This window comes from Triturus cristatus, chromosome 12 (assembly GCF_964204655.1).
Source record: "Triturus cristatus chromosome 12, aTriCri1.1, whole genome shotgun sequence".
Classification (NCBI taxonomy): domain Eukaryota; kingdom Metazoa; phylum Chordata; class Amphibia; order Caudata; family Salamandridae; genus Triturus; species Triturus cristatus.
Genome location: NC_140595.1, coordinates 198,474,501 through 198,496,898, shown reverse-complemented (window position 1 = coordinate 198,496,898; position 22,398 = coordinate 198,474,501). Strand labels below are relative to the sequence as shown.

General features: G+C 43.5%; 1 protein-coding gene across 3 annotated transcripts in view; it reads left to right on the top strand.

The window, feature by feature from the left end:
- Window positions 1-22,398, top strand: part of IL34 (interleukin 34) — an 851,078-nt gene that overhangs the window by 597,344 nt on the left and 231,336 nt on the right. The gene's annotated exons all lie outside the window — the stretch shown is intronic.

Genomic DNA, 22,398 nt, shown 5'->3' with positions numbered 1-22,398 from the left:
GATGTCGGATAAGATAACTCTCAGGATTTCCCCTGTTTCTTCTTCTTTTATCAATCTCAGCAAAGTCTCCTCTGGATTTCCTTGACTATCCGCCTCTTCCCTTTGTTCAGGCAGTGCCACGTACGTCCATTCAGGTGACTTATATTTCTGATTTGGTTTTCTTGATCGTTTGTTCGCTTCTGACACTTCTGTTTCTCCCTCTTTTTCTGGATGCTGGCTGGTTACTTCATTCACTTGTTCAGCCTCTGAGGGTTTGACTCGTGTCAATCGATATCTCAACTTCTTAATTTTGTTTGGCCAAAGATCTCCTTTAGCATTTCTTCTTGTTTTGCCGTTTCTTTCCTCAATCCAAGTTCTCTTTCTTAGAACTCGACCCTCTGGTATTTCAGTTTCACTGTCCTCAGATTCTGTCTCGTTTGACTTTTACTTTTCAGTAATCTCTTTTTCCACCTCTTGAGTTGGCCCTGCTTCTGTCCCTCCTCGGGTCTCCGGCACGCAATCTCCCTGCTGACTACTTGTCCCTTCACCTGGCTGGGTGTTGCAGTTCCCTACACCTCCTCGGGGTTTTTCCGCAATCTGTCCCTCTCTTTCTGTGACTGTCCCTTCTTCTCCTTCCAATATTTTCTCAGGTGGAACTTCTTCTACTCTCTCATTTGGTGTAAATGTTACTTCTGACTGGACATTCTTTTCTTTTCTTTTCTTCTTTCTGTGTTCACCATTGGCGTTTTGCTCATCTCCAGAATCTGAACCATCTGAAATCTGCAATCTTTTCCTCAGAATTTCTTCTCTGGGTGTCTGAACTAGTCTTGGCTCATTTTCCCCCTTTCAGGATTTTCTTTTGACTTTATATTCTCATTGGTTTGACTCATCACTTGATTCTGATTCATCAAAGTATTCTTTTCCAATGCCGTCTGCTGGATTTGGAACTCTCAAAGTGTAACTTGCATGTATCCAGTTTTTCAGTCCAGCACACTTCACAGCAGTTGTCGTGGTCAAGATGACTTGCCTTGGCCTTCCCCACCTTGGAACCAGGCAATTTCTTCTTCTGTGGACTTTTATCCTCACCCAGTCCCCTGGGCTCAAATCATGGGCTGGTTTCTTTTTCAAGTGTGGTGGCATCCGCTCCAACCTGGTGAAACACAGAATGAACTGCGTCTGCCAGGCCTTTACAGTAATCCAAAATCATGTAATCAGTTATAGTCATCAGCTTGTTGACTGGTACAAACACATGTCTCATGGCGCGTCCCATGATGATCTCGTGTGGACTCAAACCTGTAGTTCTGTCTGGAGTACACTTAATGGTCATCAAAACCAGAGGCAAGACATCAGGCCATTTCATACCTGTGGCCAAACACATTTTCCCTATTCTGTTTTTGATAGTACCATTCATTTGTTCGACCACACCAGAAGCCTCTGGTCGGTAGGCACAATGCAGTTTTTGTTGTACACCCAATGCTTCACAAATCAATTTCATGATCTCATTGTAGAAATGTCCTCCTCTGTCGGATTCTATGGTTATTGGGAACCCATACCTCGGGATGAATTCCCTCAACAACAGCTTGGCCACTGTGGTTCCATCATTTCTTCTGGTCGGGTATGCTTCCACCCACCTAGAGAACAGACAAACTACCACCAAAACATACCTCAGTTTGTTAAAAGGAGGCATTTCAATGAAATCTACTTGCATTCTGGTGAAAGGTCCTCCCTCCCGGCCTATGGTGCCTAGACTCACCACAGTTGTCCTTCCAGGATTGTACTGCTGACATGTCAGACATCTCTGACAGAGACTTTCTGCTATCAACCTGAATTTTGGATTGTACCAGGTCTGCTTAAAAGCCCTTATCATGGCATCCCTTCCCAGATGTCCTTGGCCATGATACATCCGTGCCATGGTTGACATCATGCTATCAGGCATTACTGCTCTTCCATCCCGATAGACCCACACATGATCCTTTTCCCTGGGTGCACATCCTGCTTTTATCCACTGCCTCATTTCCTCATCAACTGCCTCATCCTGCAACTGCCTCACTTCATCCCATGTTCCCACAACGTTAGTAAACATTATGGAGCAAGAAGACATTTCCTTTTCTTTTGACCGATTAATTGAGTATTGATTTCGGGCACAATACTGAGCCATGTCATTTGCAAAGCGATTCCCGGTAGTGATGTAATCACTACCCTTTCCATGAGCAGCACATTTCACCACAGCCAATTCTTTGGGCATTTGTATTGCCTCAAGCAATTTTCCAACCACTTCTGCATTCCTTATGGGAGTTCCACTTGAGGTCAGGAAACCTCTCTGCAGCCATAATTGGCCGAAGTCGTGGACAACTCCGAAGCCATACTGGCTATCAGTCATCACAGTCACTCTCACATTCCTCCCAATTTTGCATGCTTTTGTCAATGCCACTATTTCTGCCACTTGAGCGGATTTAACTCCTTTCAAGGTTGATGCTTCTATAACTGCTGAAACTGTGCATACTGCATATGCTGCGCTCAACACTCCTTCATCTGTTCTCAGACAGGATCCATCCACAAAAAACACATAATCACTTTCTGGCAGTGGCAGATCTCTTATGTCAGGTCGAGGTTTCGTGCAATAGTCAAGCACATCCAGACAATCATGATCAACGTCCTCTCTTATCTCCACTCTCTCTGCATCAGGCAAAAGTGTAGCTGGATTCACATTCACACATCTTTCCAGACTCACATTGGTTGCACCTAGAATGACCTTTTCGTACTTAGTCAGCCGACTATGTGACATGAACTGTGTTCGACTCCTTGTTAAAAGGATCGCCACACTATGAGGTACATACACCTTTACTGGATACCCCATCACGATTCCCTCACTCTGCTCTAAGCTTCGGCATGTAGCCGCTACTGCTTTCAGAAATCCTGGCAAACCTATCGCCACTGGATCTAACATTGACGAGAAATATGCCACTGGTCTCCTTTGCCTTCCATGTTTCTGTATTAACACAGAGTGCACATCCGTTTCTCTCACTACAGTATAGCTCAAACTCTTTCTCATAGTCTGGCATACCCAGCGCAGGGGCTTCACAAAGACTGTTCTTCAACTGTTTAAATGCTGCCAATTCTTCTTTGTTTAGTTCAAGGGGGTCTTTGACCTCACTTTTCGTCAATTTGACCAATGGTTTGGCAATCAGGGAAAAGTTACTTATCCACTGACGACAATAACCAACCATTCCTAGGAACATTCTCACCTCTCTTTGGGTCATTGGAGCTCTCATTCCTCTAATGATTCTGATCCTGTCTATGGTTATTTTTCTGAGCCCTTTTTCGATAGTATGACCCAAGTATGTCACTTCCTTCTTGCAGTATTGCAATTTTGTTGGAGATACCTTCAGTCCTCCATCTGCCAAATGATTTAACAAAGCTATGGTGTCTGTTTCACAGGCCTCACATGTCTTTGACGCCACCAATAGGTCGTCAATGTACTGGACCAAAACTGAACTCTCAGGCATAGTAAGACTTTCCAGGGATTTCTTTAACAACTGATTAAAAATGGAAGGGCTCTCTGTGTACCCCTGTGGGATTCGGCACCATGCCAAAATACGCTCTCCAAACCGAAATGCAAAAAGCGGCTGGCTGTCATGATGCAACGGAATGGAAAAGAAAGCATGACACAAATCAATTACTGTGTACCATTCTGCATCATGTGGAATCTGATACAAAATTACTGAGGGATTTGGAACAATGGGACAACATGAGACAACAATCTTGTTAATCTTTCTCAAATCTTGCACAATCCTGAATTTCCCATTTGGCTTTTTCAGTCCCATTATAGATGAATTACATGGACTGCTCATTATTTCCCTTAACACTCCTTGCTGGATCATTTTCTCAATCAAAGGGGTTACTCCTGCTATTATTTCAGGTGTCAGTCTGTATTGTGGAATGTTTGGGTAAACTGCTCCTTCTTTTACAGCGATTCTTACTGGGTCTACGTTTCTCATCAGGCCTACATCTTCTCCAGTGAAATCCCAGACTGCTGCCTTCACTGTCTGTTTCAATTCTGGGGGCAATTCATCTGGATTGAATACTGCATAGGTTCCAGCAACCTCACACTCTGTTAGCTATGGTCATCTTATACAGAACATCTTCATCTGGTGTTTCAAAGGCTATTCCGTCTGGTGTACAGGATATGGTGCAATTCATTTTGCACAACAAATCCCTACCTAGTAAATTTACAGGACTGGTGTCACACACCACAAATCGATGCATGTCTGAAAATTGCCCTATTCTGACCTTTACAGGATCAGTAAGGTACGTTTTAATCTGGGTGTTTAATACACCAACTACTTGGATTGTTTCATCCGAAAGAGGAAGATTTTTCACATCTGCTCATCTGACAGTGGATCGTGTAGCTCCAGTGTCTACTAGAAAAGTAATATTTTCATCATTAACTTTTCCATCCACAAATGGTCCTGTCTGATCTATTTCTAGAGACGCGCCAAGTACGCATCCTGCTTCCTCTTTTCGGCACCGTCAATAAATCTCTTCTGGCTCACTTTTGTCATTTTGCAGCCAATACTGTGACACAGCGCTCGCGCGTTGCGGTTTGTTTACCTGTTCTTCATTGTAGAATCCCGTCTCCTTACTATACTTCTGTGTATTCCGGCTCTGTGGTAAGGGCGGTTTTGGCACCTGATTCTGTGGATTAACAGCCTTCTGCTGTTGCGGCGGTGGGCCACTCCCCTCACACTGCACCTGTGGATTCAATGACGAATTTTCATTATTAGTACCTGGTGGATATTTACACTCGGATTTCCAGTGCCCTAATCTTCCGCAATTGTGACATGGGAACTTTTTCTTTGCTTCTTCTATATTACCCTTTCCTTTTCCTGGGCCAAATCTTGATTTAATGCCTGGATTATTAGCTTGTTCTACCAGCTGAGCTTCCTGTCTCTCTGCAACCTTCACTTGAGCCCACATTGCCTTTTCTTTTAGTTTTCGCTGCTTTGCCTCAATCTCATCACTAAAGTATTTAGCATGCCTCAGGATCTCATCTATTTTCTTGCTCTGCCAGTCCACGGTGTGCTGCTTAATCATGTCCCCAATTTCGGGACGCAGACCATACACAAATCTGTACACAAAATGACTCAGGTCCTTTTCTCCCAGACTGTCATCCCCACTAAACTGTTTGAAAGCTAAAATTAGCCTCTCATAGTATGCATGGACTGACTCTTTCACTTCCTGGTGGGTTCGATCTATTTTAACCCAGTCAGTTTCTTTTGGAGGAACTTTGTTTTTCAAAAATACCATGACCTGTTCATATTTCTTCATTACCTCTGGGTCTGGGGCTCCTGTTTTGGGATCTCTCGGGTATTCTTTAGTTGGCCAATCTATGACGATTTTGCATTCTGCCCACAAGTCTGCTGGCACTATTATATCAAACAGACTATTCAGATCAATCCACAGCACTTTTGACAATTTAACAAATCTGTCTACCTGTCTGTACCACTCGACCGGCTTCTCCCGTAATCGAGGGAAGTCATTTGTAAATGACAAAATGTCCTGTCTGGTCCATGGGACATGCACATATCCCCCTCCTGGAATCTCTCTCATAGGGAACTCTGTCACCACCTTCTCCTTTTCTCTCACAGGAAACGCTGGAAATGTTCGGTCTGAGGTGTCATCCCGCTTCCTATACCACCTGCTCTTCCATTTGTCCACATCTCCCCATTTCCTCAATACTGTGATTATGTCCCTAATCTGCCCTATTCGTCCTGCAGTGTTCAGATTCTCAATGTCTTTCTCTGTGAAATCCACTCGGTATGGCTTCTGTAAAGCTTTTACCTTGTCCATGTCAATTCCCATTTCACTTGCTATTTCTGCTAGTCTGTCATGTAAATTCTTTGCTCTCCAAGTGACACTTTTGCATAAAAACAGTAATTCCTCATCTTGGTAATTTTTCAGCTTTTCTGTGGGGATGGTCCCTACAATCAATTCTTCTAACACCATCCGTAATTTCGCCACATCAACGGTATGAGATTCCTTTTCTTTATCCTGCAAGCCCTTCAGCCATTCATTCAATTCTTCGGTAGTTATACTCACTGATTTCTCTACATTCCCTGGTTCTGTCAATCTCTGTGGTTCTAATATTGATCCTCTTACCATTCTGCTTCTCTCTGCAGTATCAGGACAATAAAATGGGTTCTTTGACACATGCAATTCACTTTTACTCATAGTATGTCCCCAGGAATTCTCTTTTGCTCTCATCAGGGGCTGTTCTTCCTGTCTATTGTTCACATACGGAACTGTTAGTCCGTGCTCACTGTCCTTCTGCTTCTCAAAAATAGGTATAACAGGACCTATGGTCACAGGGACTGTAACTGCTTCTAGATTTTTCGTCAATTCTCTTATCTTCTCTGTCAGTTCTAATGTGGTTTCTGCTAGTTCCCTAGAATTTTCACTCTCTGCCCTATTTTCCTTTCCCCGTTCCCTAAGAGAATTCCTTCTTTTCACTTCTGAAGTCACAACTTCTGTCTTAATGATTATCACAGTCTCCCTCACTGGTGTATCTGCCGTTGGCGTTTCAGGTTCCTGCCTTTACGGAGGTGGGCTTTTGAAAAACATATCATCTAGGACATCGTCATCGGTCTCGTTGGCCCCATACCTCTGGGTTTCTACATGATTTTTCTTTTCTAGGCATTTCCTTCCTTCACTTCCTCCTTCTGTTCTAACGGGAAACAATCCTTCAGTCATAATAGCATCTCGCCACCTTCTCATTCGATCACAATGAGTTTCGAGATCGTTTGGCCGTCCGAACATATACCGATACCTACTGCCATTTCTTTGTTTCTCTCGCTCATGCATCTCATCTTCCCACTCTGTTAGTGCCTCAAACTGCGTAGGCCTAGGTTGCGGATCTAAGCTCATCATCCTCTCCCGTAAGTTTCTCAATATTGCCAAATTAAAGGACCCATCCTCTGGAAACGCTAGAACTCCGTCTTCCTTTGTATATTTTGCCCAATTGTCTAACCAGATGCAAGTATGGTACCCATATTTCGCAACCATGAAGGATGCGGGGGGTTTTGCTGGAGGAAGTAACTGTCCTTCCCTAGTCACAATCTCTTTGTCTTTCACGAACCAATTTCTTAGTTTACTGAACACAGGCTTTTTCTTTTTCTCAGGTGAATGATAATACATTTTCCTTTCTTTTCGTGAACCCTTTAGTCTTTCCTGCAACTGTACGACCTTTAGTCCAATATCAACGCGACTCTTACTCCTGCACCAATCCCGGCGCGTCTACGTCACTGTCACAATTTCCAATCCTTGCGCGACTCACACTAACGCACCAATCCTGGAGCGTCTACGTCACTGTTACAATCTCCAATCCCTGCGCGACTCACACTAACGCACCAATCCTGGAGCATCTACATCACTGACTAGCTGTCCAATCCCAGCACGGTCCTCCTGACGTCAGCAGTCGCTGCAGCAGCTCCTACTCCTGACTCCTGTCTACAGTCTACCCCTCCTTTACAAAACTACTCGGTAGACTTTGTTTCAATTTTACAATACTTGTTAGTTACAACATACAAACATCTCCATTGTCTGCTCCGCTAACCATAGAATAGCAAAATACCTTTCCCACGAGTATTCTGCTTCCCGAGAGCAGCGCTTACCTCTGCCCTACTACAGAATCATTACGTCCGTTGGCAAAATAGCGCATCCCTCTACTTCACCCTTCTTTCAAGCATCAATTAACTGTTTTCTCCGGTATTAAAACACATAGGTGGAAACGCAATGCTCCTGAGAAATAAAACCAGAGTTCCGCAATCAATCCGAATGCTATTTCATTCACACACTTTTACACAAGAAAATATAGTTCATTTACACAGAATCCTGCTTTTCCGAGAACAGCGAACAGTCTGTCCTACTACAGAATTATAACATACGTTAACAAAGCAGCGCTTACCTTTACTTTGTCCTTCTAGCAAGCTCAGAGAACACCTGCTACCTTTTCAGTGATAAGCGTTATTGGTATGCCAATTGGTTTCCTGGTACCTAAGACCAAAATTTCACAGGTAACCCTTTGCTATCATTCACACCTTTCTCACACAGAAATATCACTAATGGTAACACTCGGCAATGCTACCGAATCGAACCCAGACAATGTGCCGTGCATCTTCTATTGTCACACGTTTCTCCCGTGTACCTACGGGCAACCACAATTCTGTCTTTCCTCAGAGCAGTACTTACTTCTGCTCTGCTAGGGAACTGTTAACAATTCCCGACTTCCTACCTCCCAGAAGCCGTACAGACGACATAGAACTCAAGACTACTTCAACATATAGTGTTAGTACATACATCAATACCAATCAATAATCGATAAGCTATATACATGCCAAATCATCAAACCAAAACAATAAAAACCATCTCTAGCTACCAGAAATACTGGTGCAGTTCAGAACACAAAATCTTCCCCTGCTTCCACGGACGGAATGATTTCTCAGTCACACGCACATACACACATCATACGCTGGTGGGTCCCATAACACCAACATTCATTCTCATCACACTATCCGTGCCTACAGAGGATATCCAATCCCAAACTACAGCTATTCACTTTGGATAGAGGAAACTCATCTATTGACTTACCCTACCAATTCCTCCATCCGGAGGTCGACTAGATCATTTAGTTGAAATGGAATTTGATGAAACCACTTTTACTTCTCATATTAATCAATAAAACATTGCCAGAAATAATCACCTGACACAGTTCTTCAAATAATGATTTTTCTTTATCTAATTAAATTGCAGGTTAAATCCTAACGATGCCATATTATCTTTTGTCATATTTACCTGTTCTGGCTATTTGTCGTTTTCTAAGTCAGTACCTGTCCTCAGAAAGTTCATCTGAATCCTAAAGTCCCATCCTCTTCCGTCAGCATAAGGATCTCCTAGCGATGAGCAGCATAGAGTGTCACGTAGAGTAGCATCAATCAGCTAGAGGTCACGAGCGCTAATTTTCCTCTCTAGACTACTAATATTTATACTAAAATTTTCATATAACAGTAACATTTTCTTTATTGCCAGGCCCCTGATTGGCTGAATTCAGCCATATCCCAATACATTTAAGCAACATTTTCCAAATTTCACATGTGGATGATGAATAAACTAGGCGCATGGGAAAAGCTGTTCCCAGGTCAGGAAAGTATCAGTCTATTGTGAATAGGTGGCTTTTGGTTCCCAAATGGCAACAATTGCTCCATGTTCAGGGACATTGGCATCTCGCCCAGGGTAGTCTTCATGGACCTGGTCCGATAGTTCATGGAAAGGCCATAACGAAGTCGGTGCAGGCGCCTTTCTCCATTGCTCAATTTATGAAGTCATGTACTTTAGTTAGGATTCGGTCAGCAGCCATCTTTTGGTAGGCCAGAATAGTCAACTTTAAGCAAAGAAAACACAAAATCGTAATTAATACATTGAAATAATTAAAACAGTGTTATTCCCTTACTAATACCCTTATGTGTATGTATTTATCTAGCTATATGCAACATTCAGAGCCGTTAATGCCGGTTTATTTAAGCGCAAATCACATTAACACTGCTTAAGCCAAACATATAAATTTAATATGCGTACAAACTTAGTTCACTTATTATTTTAGCCATGCAAATGCATTCCCACGTGTATTCTCTTGGTTAATAAGATTGATTAATTAACATCACATCACTCTATTATTCATTAGAATTAGATATTATTCATTTTAATATAAACTTATATAATTGGATTGGGTATATAAAAAGAAAATATTTTATCCGCTCCATCAGATGTGCTTAGTGTCAGTTGGAGTGTGCAGGCTGAGCATCAGGGAGGCTGCTCCTGTTGGGGCTATCGGCTATCTGCTATCTGCTCTCTGTTATCATCTACCTTCTTACCTGGAACTTACCTTGTAACTAAGCTTAAATAAACCATCTATAGAATATACACCTTGGCTAATGGACTTGGTATTACAACTTTTTGGTGACGATTTGAACAAGAACCTACGTGTTGTGGACTATGTAATGTAAGGAACCTGCTGAAGAAACTGAAACTAAGGAATCTACTGAAGAAACTTGAATTAAGCAAACTGAATCTTGAAGGAAAACCAACGCCCTGGTCAGCCCCACCAGTGTCCCTCATCACCTGGACAGCCGGCAGCCTGGGGTGTTTGACTTTCTTGACATTAATGAACTCATCCCAGCTAGCCCACTTCCTTGTGTGCCCCATCATAGTGAAATAGACTTCAATGAGTTGTGCAAGCATGGAGTTACTATATGTGTACATAAAGCTTTCTGATTTAAAGCTATGAATTTGGATAACTCAGCTATAGCGACCAGCAGTCTTTACTTTTGGAGGAATGGGCAGCAATGACAGCTGCGTGTATTTGGGGACAATCATCAGCATTTCTTGTTAAGGAACCGGCAGCGTTGTGAACATACGGCGTTTGTTGTCAGAACCAGCTGCTCAATCCCTGTGGTACTAATGGTGAGGGTACTGTCGAAATTATTAGTAATGGTGAGTTCTGCAATGCTGTGGGGGCATCCCAACTCTGACTTTGGCTTGCTGTGGGTAGTGCGGAGGGCGTGCCCTTTTACCGTTGGGTTTTGCAGGATTCAAATGGCCGCGAGACTGTCATCTATGCATGGCTCGTTTCCACTTACCATGATGTGAAGCAGCGTTTGAAAATGCCCACGTGCACTGCCCTGCTTCATGAATGTGTCCTCTCCTGCTGCCAACCTGAGGCTTCGCTTTGAGCACTGTGACAGACTTTGCATGAGTCAGCAACAAACTTCACTCAGCGGTGGACCTTCGCGATTGGTGGAGTTGTGAGACAATGAGGGAAGTGCATCATCACCGTGATGACTGCTAGACTGCCAAATAGACCGCGTATCAGTCCGCGCACTGCTTGCTCTAAGGATACAGGAAGTGGCGTGTGTGCATCGGAAACATGAGGGGGTGGATTTCTGTTGTGCAGTTGCTTTTATTTCATCTACTAATTGAGATGAGGATTTGCGAACTTGAACATGCTCGGTGAGGTGCAGACCTGACAGGGGAACAGGAGATAAGGGAAAATTGACGCTCTTGCACAATACTTAGGATTGGAAGCAGAGTGGTGTTTTGTTTCTCGGGTGAGGGATCGCTCACTAGGAGAATTTGAAATATTTTTGTGAATGCCTATACTTGCTCTAGTTTGCTGATTATGTTTTATTACGTTTATTTTATTTATTTATGTGGTCATTATCATTGTTTATGTTATATGGTGATGTATGGGGAGTGTATGCTTTCCTGTTTTTCCTGCTTACGTTTATGCTAAATGCGAGTTGAATTTACTCTTTTGTCAATGATTATAGAGTCTCGTACACTGGCGTGCGGTATTGTGTGTTTAATAATGGTGTGCGTGTGGTGAGATTTTGTGTTCTTGTTTGTAGTTGTAGGGTTGTGATTACCCTAGTACGGAGTTGTAGGGTGGTGAGTACCCTGATACAGAGTTGTAGGGTTGTGAGTACCCTAGTATAGAGATGTAGGGTGGTGAGTACCCTAGTACTGATTTGTAGGGTGGAGAGTACCTTAGTACAGAGCTGTGGGGTTGTGAGTACCCTAGTGCAGAGTTGTAGGGTTGTGAGTACCCTAGTACAGAGTTGTGGGGTTGTGAGTACCCCGGTGCAGAGTTGTAGGATTGTGAGTACCCTAGTTCACAGTTGTAGGTTGTCAGTACACTAGTACAGAGTTGTAGGGTGGTGAGTACCCTAGTACAGTGTTGTGGGGTGGTGAGTACCTTAGAACAGATTTGTGGGGTTGTGTGTACCTCAGTGCTAAATGGGTCTTGCTTGTGTGTTGTGTTGCAGGTGTGTGTATTTTATTACTGTGTGAAGTATGTACAGGGTGTGTTGTGTGCTACGTCTCGTTCCCTTTGGTCTCGGTATGCTTGTATATTTATGTTCCCCAAGGAAGGGGGATGGGGTAGATCTTAATGTATTTAATTGATTCAGGAAGTGTTGATTGCCTTAGGCGTTATCATTGGCTTCAGGTATATTCTGATAATTCTTTTCCGTGATTTTAATGCATGTATACTTTAGGAATGTTTCATCAATCATTTGTGAATTTAATGTATTTAATGATTTGGTAATATATCTTTATCTTCTATTTTCTTCCTTTTGGATTATATGCATGCTTCTATTCTTTGCATGATTTTTGTTTATAGTTTCCATTAGGGAAGAGGATATGTTGTGACTTAACAGTTGCCATTCCTTTTCCTTAGCTACACCTTCCCTACTGCTCAGCCAGGGTGAGTGCTGGAGTGCTTGGTGATGTCATAGAATGCATGGGTGCCTGGTGATGTGCTGAGTGTCAGTTGGAGTCCTGAGTCAGGCTGAGCATCAGGGAGGCTGCTCCTGGTGGGGTTATCGGCTATCTACTATCTGTTATCACCTACCTACTTACCTAGAACTTACCTTGTAACTAAGCTTAAATAAACCATCTATAGAATATACACCTCGGATAATGGAATTTGTATTACAACAATAATTTTAGTTGATTCCAAAGAAATTGATTAACCACAGGCCTAACAACAAGAGTTTGAGCTATTGGCATTGTAAATGATATTGCTAACAGCTTAAACTCTCGCAAATACGGGACCGATTGCATTTAAAATGTAGGTTTTGGAAAAGGCCCTCATGCCGAGCTTTCACGTTAATGTCAGCTACGCCACTTTCTTTAGACAAGCCACGTACCGTAACGTCAGGGCACAAGTATTTGAGGAGTATTGTCAATTAATTTAAGCCTGGTATCATTTGCAGAGGCATGGCAGACACCGGGTTCCAAGAATGGACCTGCTCCTGCACGTAAGACAGCGATGCATGCAGCGTATGTTCATTTGATGGAAAACGCTGACTAACATGCAACATGTAAAGCGCCTTGACACCCTCTTGTCTGCGCTATATAACACTACTACATGTAAATAAATAAAAGGCGAGCATGTCCAGCAGGCAAAATGCTTCTTACTGAACAAAAACAAATGGATAAAAACACAAATAATCTATAAAGGCGCCATCATAACTACAACAAATGGGGGTGTAAAGCAGAATGTATCATGTGCTGTGAGCGGCGTCATACAACAAAGCGCTGCTAGAATAGCGCCTTGAGGCTATTTAGTGCACAGTGCACTTTTATGAGCTTATGTAGCGCGGCCATTGTAGTTTAAGCCACTGGCCCGTGGCCTCTCTGAATGCCTTTCCTCCACCCCAAGGAGATGGAATGGGGCAATTAAAGGGCTGGAAGTAAAAGCTTGAAAACAGAACACAGCAAAGCTGTGAAAAGCATTCCAGTCTGAGCACTGCAGGTCACCGCGCCGGCGGCTGGCGAAGGCCTGATTTTATCCGAGCAGGATTATAGCAACGCGCGCCTGAGCCAAGAGGCCCTGAGCCCACGGAACTCGGGGGCAGGAGGGGTCTCGGCAAAGCAGGTAGCAGGGCTGGGGAGGCAGAGAAACCAGTACGACTGACTGCGCCCCAGCCCTACAAGCTCTACTCAGTGACTCCATTTCCCCACCTGGCCACTCTGCCGCTTCTTAACCCCCCCCCCCCCGCAGAAGATGCCCACCCACCGTTAACCATCAGCAGGGCACGGAAACCGTTTTTATTTATAAAGAAGAAAAGCTTCTCAGAAATGTAAGGGCATAAGATAGCTTGTATGGATAACGTGCCTGCGCCAGAAAGGTGCTCTGAGGTCTGCCTAGGCTCCAAGCGCCAAATAACAAATAGCGTGCATGGTCGCTCCTGTTTAACACGGAACTCGGGGGCAGGAGGGGTCTTGACAAAGCAGGGAGCAGGGCTGGGGGGATGGGAGGGGTGCAGAGAAAACAGTACAACTCACTGCGCCCCAGCCCTACAAGTGCTACTCTGCTGACTCCATCAGTAATAATAAACGAGTATGAGCTATTGACATTGTAAATGACAATGCCTTTTATTTATGTTTTGGGTTTAAAAACGTAAATAAAAGGCATTGCCATTTCAATACTAATAGCTTAAACTCTCGCAAATGCGAAACCTGTTGCATTGCAAATGCTTGTTGTTTTTACAGGGGAAAAGAAATGCAAGATGTTGCCTATGAATATGCATAGAAAGCCAGTTTGATGTTTTTGAAAACTTTTCTATGAAAATAATTGCTAGATGGACGCTCATGCATGTGCAGGCCTGTGCATCCACAGTTAGCCATCTTATTGTAATAAAGTTTTTAAAAAACAATTCCCAAACAGAAACAAGCAATGGCACAACTGAAAGTTTGACAGCCAATGCCAGGCCTATCGGCTTTACGCTCGCGGTGGAAATTGTTTGGGAATCTTGAAAGCCTGAAGTGGTGACAAGCAACATCCGGCTCTTATTCCGTCGGTGTGATGGTGCAGGAAGGCGAGGATCCGCGATATACCTTATAATTACACGTCAGGCACCCAACCCTGGGCTGTAGATTCTGAACTGTGTACACAAATGATGTACAAAAAAACCCGAAAAATGTTAAATTGCATTGTACACAGGTTGCACAAAAGCGGATTATGAGATAAACACGATTTACATGAAACCGCGAAGTTTTTTTAAATCACGCTTTCCTGTGCAGGCTCTGAAATTAAATATTATTAATCACACAAAGAAGGAGAGCACGGGGGAAATCAGAAAGATGTAATGCAGGCCGTTAAAAGTGACATGACCTTCTGTAATGTCACTTGTCACCGACTGATGCCACAGACTGGAGGAAGGTCTCGAAAGAAACGAATGCCTGGCGCGACTCCTCGCGCGCAATACTAATACAGATGACATTTGAAACAAGACAAGCAGGAAGTGGGATAAGGGAGGGGGTGGCAAATGGTGTGTACATTTTGCGGGCGCTTTGATGTTCGCAGTGGCCACGCGGCTCACTGCGAACATCAAAGCGCCCGCGAAATGTACACGCAGGCTGCCAATGCACTGTGTGAAAGTGATCACGATCGCGATCAAAGCGGCCGCGAAAGTGAAAGCAAACGAGTGCTTTCAGGCTGCCAAATGGTGCGCGCGCCCGGCGCACATGCACTGTATTTGGAGGCCTGAAAGCACTCGTTTGCACTTCCAGATCCCCCATTTACAAAAGCTCTCGCGAGAGCAGCGCTAAAGCGCTGTCTCAGACGAGACCTAAAAAGGGACACACGAATGTCTGCACAGACTGCACAAAATAATGTGCATGCTTGACACCAACTGAAAACTGATAAAGAGTGTCTCACATATGAAGAGGGGGATATAATACGCATCAGCTGGCAGTAAAGAAAAATATTTGTAACCGTCAGGCAACTACCAAAATAGGACAATTGCCATGTTTGTTGTACAGCCTGTCTAACCTGTGACATACAGCAAAACAGAGAACAGGGGTGTTATTTGTGACATCATGTTCGTCTTTGACATACTCCTAGTTCTATTGTGCTACGTCTTCCCAGAAATACAATCATGCTTTTTGACATACCTCTTTCATAAACTCTTTACCCTAGGTTTCTGCCCCACATTATTTGGCAGGTGTTACATCCACTGAACTGTGCGTAGAAGGGATTCTCATACGTTTAAGTGTAGCAATGGGTGGAAAGGTCAGGACATAAAAGTATTTCTCAAGGATACCACTAATGAGAAGACGCGCACACACAATGTTTGGGGTAGGTGCCCACTAAGATATACATATGATTCTAGTTCTAAATATATGAAAATGAAAAAGTATATGCATTGAAATAATGGTACGAAACTAAAAACATATATACAAAGTAACCTAATTTGCAGTATGTCTCGAAGGAGCCATCACATTTTTGAAATTGCAAGTGTCATACAGGGTTCAATATGAAAAATCTCAGAAGGAAAGCAAAATTTAGCAGGTGCAAGTATTGGTTGACGCCATCACATTGAATGAGTCCCAATCTTTTGGCCACACATACATGGACATGAATATCGGTGAAAATCGAAATATGGAGAAAAATACTTTTACAGGCAAATGCTGTTGCAACAGTCGGAATTAATAAAGACTGCAAAAACAAATGGCATGATCTAAAAAGGCTGATCAAGGACAAAATAGAAGCTGAAGAGTACAGCAAAGGCATAGGAGACCACCCGCCTGCTGATCTGTAATTGTTATGTTAGGTGGAGAAGTGTGGCTCAATGGTTAGAGCGGCAGACCTCGATGCAGAGCACTGGTCTGGGACCAGGGTTCGATTCCTGCCGCGGCAGGGTCTCGGGCTATAAATTCCTCGGACCGTATATTTTTGCCTCAGTGCCTATTCTAATCATGGGTCCCACGCTGCAACTCTGGGCAAAAGCTTGCTTAATCTCCACAACGGCCCCAACAACGCTGGGATGCCTGGCTTCACCATGGGGGTGCCCAGGAGTGGACACTTCACAGGGAAAGCCAGGAAGGGTTCCTTAAGCGGTATGAGTACAGTGGTGTTCATGTGCTATATAAATACCTATACATTTACATACATTTATGTTTTCATGTACCAAGTTGTTGTTGTTTTAATACGTGTGCTCGAGCTGTTCCCTGGTGGCAGGTCATTCTAGACCAGTGTTTCCCAAACTGTGGTCCGCGGACCCCCAGGGGTCCGTGATACATTCCTAGGGGGTCCGCAGGAAGCAGTTTTAAAAGCATTGCAAAGTATCTTGTAGAATTAGCAGTTTTCAAACAACAATAAAAGTGTCAAGATAACGCCAGTGATTAATGTACCTGCTGGAGAGAGATGAGTTTTTTTCCAGTGGCAGCTTTGACTTATCTAATGTAGCACAGAGGGTTAATATGCCTACTGCAAAGAAAGTGTACCATGCATTTAAAAAAAAAAAAGTGTTTTATGTGCAGAGTTCAGTGGCTTACTGCTTTTTGTCACAGAGATTCTTTTGTTACTGTGCAGTTTATAAGTGACAATCGTAATCTAGCACAGTGACCTATAAACTGTCATCAAAGAGCTGCTTGCAAACTGCAAGGTACAAGTTAGTGACTTATGTTTTTCCCAGTCTTTCATTATCCTGATGCTGCTAAAACGGTTTATTTAGGTGGAAATACATTTTTATTGTTAAAGTCAATGCTAACCACTGTGTTATGTTCTGAATTCTGAGTTTGTGCTTCTCCAGACTAAGCACTCTTTAAAAATGCCTACAAGTATGAATGACACGGGAATTCTACACCTTGTAGTCCCCTTTGCCTTATGTAACATTTTCTATACACTGATTTACATGTATGAGTCACTGTCTCTATATGTGTGTGTAATGTAAAGTGCTCTGACATCCTACAATGGTATGAGAGATGCTATAAAAAATAAAATACATGTGACAGAGAGGTTATGGAGAGATAGAGGCACTGTTGGAGGTTGATAGTGGGGGAATCATTGAAGAACCCCAAAAAAGATGGTCGTATCCCGGTGCATAGTAAGGTCCACCACTCCAGAAATGCAGGGTTGCACCATATTTACAAGAATATGGTGCAGCCCTGTGTTTCCCCTGCGTTGGCGCTACACTTAAGTGTAGCGTCAATGCAAGGACCCTTGCACCATAGTGCGAGGGTGTCTGCATGCAGGGGAAGATTGTTTATGTGCAGGGAGGGGGCCCTTCCTGTACATAAACAATCTTAAAATGCTGTTTTGTCACTTATATGTGTGTTGCTTAATGCAGCACACATGGTAGTTACAAAGTGTAATTTTTTTTAAAGATTGTTTATGTGCAGGAAGGGTCACCTTCCTGAACATAAACAATCAAAGGCGTTTTGCAAAAACGAGGAGAAATAAAGCATTTCTCCTTGTTTCGCCAAGTTAAGACCAGGTTTTCCCTGGTCTTAATTTTGGCTCTGCCTCCCATTTACGCTGCCCTTGTAAATAGGGGGCAGCATCAAAATCAATGGGTGTTGCGGTGGAACACCCCACTGCCCACCCCTTTCACTCGAAGCATTGGGTGAAAGGGGGTCTTATTTAGAAGGCACTGTTAAGCCAAGTAATGGGCCTGATGTACGACCTTGTTTGCGGATGCAAACGGGAGATCCTTCCGTTTGCGGCCGCAAAAAAGGGTAATAGCATGTACAAATGCTATTCTGCGAGTCAGTGACTCGCAAAATAGCGTTTGCGACTCTCGCTATTAGGAAGGGGCGTTCCTTCCTAATAGCGACTCGATATGCTATGTACTGATGTTTGGTGGCCGCATTTGCGACGGCAAAAAAACACTCGCAGTCTACCACCTACTTCAAGTAGGTGGTAAACCACTCACAAAAGGGAAGGGGGTCCCCAGGGGACCCCTTTCCCCTTTTGAGTATGTGGGAAAATATTTTTTAAGAGGGGGCAGTGGTCCCAGAGACCACTGCCTGCCCTAAATAAAATGAAACTGAAAAGTTTCATTTTTCTTTATTTAAATGCATCCCGTTTTCCTTAAAGGAAAACGGGCTACATTTGAATTAAAAAAACGCTTAATTAAAAAAGCAGTCACAGACATGGTGGTCTGCTGACCCCATCAGGCCACCATCCCTGTGAATGCTAGCCATTCCTAAAGGGGTCGCAAATTGCGCCTGCCTCATTAATATTAATGAGGCATGCAAATTGCGACCCCATTAGGAATCACAAACAGTGTCTGAGACACTGTTGTGCATTCCAATTAGCGACTCGCAAATGTGCCGCAATTTGTGACTCGCTAATTGACTGGTCGTACATCTGGCCCTAAGTGGCTTAACGCTGCCTTGTAAATAAGACGAAGCCCTCTCGCCACAGGAATGTTGCAAAAAGTGTTGTTCCCATGGTGATAGGGGCTTGTAAATAAGCCCCTAAAATCCTTTGTAATTCGATTATTTGTTTTCTGTGCACACGTGTTTATTTTTTTCAAATTACTGTTTTAATGTTTGAAATGTAAATCCTACATATTGCTTGGGGGTCCCCGGCTTCCAGTGGTGATTCAATGGGGGTCCTCTGGAGTCAAAAGTTTGGGAACCACTGTTCTAGACTGTTCACGAGGTTGTCCAGGAACCGGCCGAGCAAGAGGGCAGCAGAAGGTGCCCTCCCTCCACCTTCTCTTTGGTGCTTCAGTGTGGATTAAATACTTTAATTAATAAAGACTGCAAAAACAAATGGCATGATCTAAAAAGGCTGATCAAGGACAGCGTAATGGAAGCTGAAGAGTACAGCAAAGGCATAGGAGACCACCCACCTGTTGGTCTGTAATTCACTTCCATCTAAGAGAAGGTTTTGGCTGTAATGGATGTTGTAATGCTTTCATGTGCAATGTCACGCGCTGCAACCAGCGCGTGACTGTAACTCCTCACAGGCTTTCCTGCGCGAGAGCACCCTTTGTTATTGAACCCTTCCCATTGGCTCCCCAACATTCCACTCTCCCATCTCCTATCCTTCCCTCCTCCCAACCGTCATAACGAGATTGTAACCCTGACATCTAACCGCACATGTGGGGCTGTAAAGGAATAAACTTGGAACCTTTCTTACCGCGTCTTCTTCATCTCTACAATGGACACAGGTGCCAACCAAGGGCTCGACAGAGTTGACACCACATGCGAACTTAGAGGTATATCCTGCGCATGCATACCTTCTGGGGTTCACAGTGTGATACTTGATTGTGTAGCAAGGGCAGCCATGTTTTGTGACCTACTTAGCCACGTCATCCCACATATAGATGAACCTGAGGCAGTAGGGAACACAGTGGAAATAGAGAATGAAGAAACATCTGCGAGACAGAGACAAATATCCAAAAGACACATGAAGAAGAAGCAGAAACAAAGCACGGTGAAGTACAACAGACCATACTGCAAACGACTCTCAACTTGTTTATTGCTTGTTTGTGCCGAAGAGACATTAGAATGCTCAAGGCCCGAACAAATGACCCTGCCCTTGACACTACCTCGGTCAGTGAAGTGCACTTGCTGACAACTCAACAGTGTCAATTGATTGGGTCTTCAATTCAAAGAAATACTGAACACGCCGCCATGTCGCGTTAAAGAGTGACTTTATGTCAGGAAGCGAGGCTCTTAGCCAAGGCTTTTGGTGAAATGGCCCAGGGAGTGGAAAGGTCGTAAGGAAGCCTGCAGAAGGTCCTAAGCGACATCACAGAAGTAAAGGGTTCTCAAAGAGAAGGTACCAAAGAAGAGGGTGTGGACTCTGGGGCATCCTTTTCTTGTGCTGTTTGTTTTAATGAGCCTCTACCCTACAGTACAGAAGACAAAAAAGTTATAGTTGCAAAAATCGCAGAACAAAGTGGCTTTCACCAAAAGGAGAACATTAGCTTGTCATCTCAAATAATCGATGACATTTGATTCACTTGTATTACTAATTCTGTGTCAGGATATGTTCAACAAGATTTGCTGTACATTATAGAAAGAGAATCAGGTTAGTGATTTGACCGTTCTATTTTATTTTCCATGCACTTATCTATTAAACTTTGTCTCACTTTCAAGCAGTGATGCAACTGCCTTGACACAGATGGGAATATTTCTGACGAGTGTAATAATGTATAAAGAAAAAACTTGTTAACCACATGGTGAGGAATCTCTGTGCCTTCATTACTTAGCAGGATCTCCTCCTCCTCATCATCAGCATCCCTTCCCGGTATCATGCACACCAACAGGTATGTTCCGCTGGGTGGCCACACTGGAACACACAGCACCTCACAAGGATGAGACACGATTCCCACTCACACTGCATGTCACCGCCCTTGAAATTTACATGCAACATGATTCTCCTTTTCAGCACCCCAAGCCGCCTTTTTTTTCAATTTGTTTTATTTTATTTTTAAGTTTTTTTTTATAGCGTGGACCTTGTCAATCAAGACAGCTAGGGAAATTCCCAGAAAAGATTTTAAAAGATATATATTTTTTAGAAGTCACATTGAGAAGGTGGGCAGCATATTGTTATTTAGAATGAACAAGAAGAATCGTTTTATCTAGTCTAAGTAGAAGTAGTAAAGTGATAGTAATAAATAATAAAAGGGTCAATTTCTTCTAATTCCACATCACCCTCAATCATCACTTCCAGTTCAGAGATTTTTGAAGTGAAGGGAAGGTTTCTGTCTCTTTTGCGCTGAAGATATGCCTGGCTGCAGCATTTCGGACAACGTTTAGCTGTGAAAGGTTTGAGTTGGGAAAACCTGTGAGCAGAGCATGTCATAGCCCTTGGTCTGGACTCTGGGTCGGACTGGCCTATAGAGCAATCAGGCAGTGCTTGGTGGGCTGGTGTGATCGATCGGTGTGTGGGCTGGATTTTTAGCAGTTTGTGGGCCTGTTTTATGGGCTTGTGGGCTGGTGTGTACTGTTGATTTCTTGATATTACCACAAACATTACCTGCAGCAAGCACAAATGCATGCAGTCTCACATACCTTGCAAAATACCCATACAGAGTGTCTTTAAAAGTTCTAAATTGGTACGATTTATAAATGTGGGCAACTTTTTTAGCTATCTTTTTCACTAATGGGGACCACTTTTATATTTGTGTCCCAGTACGACCCTGTCTGGACTAAATATTTTACGTTGGGAAGAATACATAGTAGCCGTTGAGCTTTCTAGGTGTGGGTCTCGTGTGAGAATGAAGCATAGAGGTTTTACTTGATTTAGGCAAACTGGCTTATTTCCCAGAAGGCTTGAATCAACGACCAGGTTATGCACAAGAGTGCAGTTGGGAATAGGAGCAACGAGCAGGAACTGTTTTGTCCTTGTTTGGTTTTACAGTTGTTGAGAACCACAATTACACCTTCGATCACCCAATTTTAATAAGCCGTTCTCTCAGTTTAGAGCTTACTTTCAGGTACAGTTGAGTGTCCTACTCTGATGGACATCTCTTTTTTATCTACCATTTAGTAGAGATTGAAAAGTGTGGGGGCCAGGGGAGAGGAATGAGACTGATGCTTCCATATTTTCCTGTATTTCTTCACCTGTACTTCTGGGACCTTATCACGCACAGTGCCCTCCCTGGGTGTGCAGCGGGCCTGTGTGCCTGCATTGTGCGCTCCCAGGGCACTGTGGTGTTACAGAAGAGCAGCAGACGCTTGTACAGCCCCAACTATAATACTGACAGCATTGGCGCTATCTTCAGAGGACGTTCCCTCTGGCTTCATGCAAATGAGGGAATCACTTTGCCTCTGCGTCCATGCTGTATTATGGATGCAGGAGTAGAGACAAATCCCCAAGCTTTCTTTCAATGGTCTTGTGTGACTTCACATCTTCATTGTCCACCGCTGCATCTGCCTCTGAATTGCTGTGGGATGCAGGATCCATTTCATAGCTTGCATTAGTGCAGCTGGTGCAGTAGCACAGGAGCCCAGAGACCTGAAGGGCCAACTGAATCCTGATTATTGCTGTATTTTATTGTTCAACTAGCAGCCTCGGCCCCAAGCAGCGGTTCTTAATCTTTTGACTTCTTTGCA